Here is a 903-nt window from a genome sequence, read left to right as displayed (position 1 = left end):
AAAAAAAAAAAGTACTTTTACTGGAGTAATATTTTATCATACGTATCTGTACTTTTACTCTTGTACTTGATTTGTGTACTTTTGTCCACCACTGCAATCTCCAGATTATAAAACACTGCATTCTGTCAGCAATGTAACGTGGTAGTAACGTATAGAGACCTCGGCTTGTAACTACACTCGAATTACTATTTTGAGAATTATAACGCGTTAAATTACGCCGTTACTAAAAGTAATCAAATTACAGTAACGCGTTACTAAGTAATGCGTTACTGTCCAACACTGATCAGGGGTTTCGCAATGAGTCTCAAACCTAAATACAAATTTTGCATATTTGTCTGCTTAAAATCAAAAGCGTTTTAAAACCTACTACTCATTCCTAAACTGTTAATTACTTCCAAAGACTGAGAATCACTTATTTCTGCATTTCTTCAGGCTGTGTAATGAAGTCAACAGATCTTCTCACGTGTGGTTCATCTTTGAATAGCGTGAGTTATGCTCAAGTATCCGAACAGACACGATAAAACGGCAATCAACGAGAAATACACTCGCGCTGTCATCCTCCCGACTTGCGATCTCACAACGATCTCTGCTGGAAAATGTGCTGAATTGGTGCGTCAGGAGGAGCGGACAGCGAAGTGCACAAAACTAAAACGAATACGTGTTACTGCAATAGCAACCTCTGTAAAATGGGGGTTTAAAGATCCAAGGAAATCAGGTCAATCCCAACTCTGATCAAACTCACCTGCCTGTAGTTTTCTAGTAATCTGGAATGCCTTGATTAGCTTGTTCAGGTGTGTTTGATTGGGGTTGGATGAGCTGAATGCTGCGTTCATGCGTTCGGGCTTTTAGGCAGAGCAGGCGATTGCCTAGGCCCTAGGGCAGGGGTGCCCAAACTCGGTCCTG

Source organism: Sinocyclocheilus anshuiensis, unplaced genomic scaffold (assembly GCF_001515605.1).
Source record: "Sinocyclocheilus anshuiensis isolate Anshui unplaced genomic scaffold, SAMN03320099.WGS_v1.1 scaffold524, whole genome shotgun sequence".
Taxonomy (NCBI): Eukaryota; Metazoa; Chordata; class Actinopteri; order Cypriniformes; family Cyprinidae; genus Sinocyclocheilus; species Sinocyclocheilus anshuiensis.
This window is presented reverse-complemented; position numbering follows the sequence as displayed.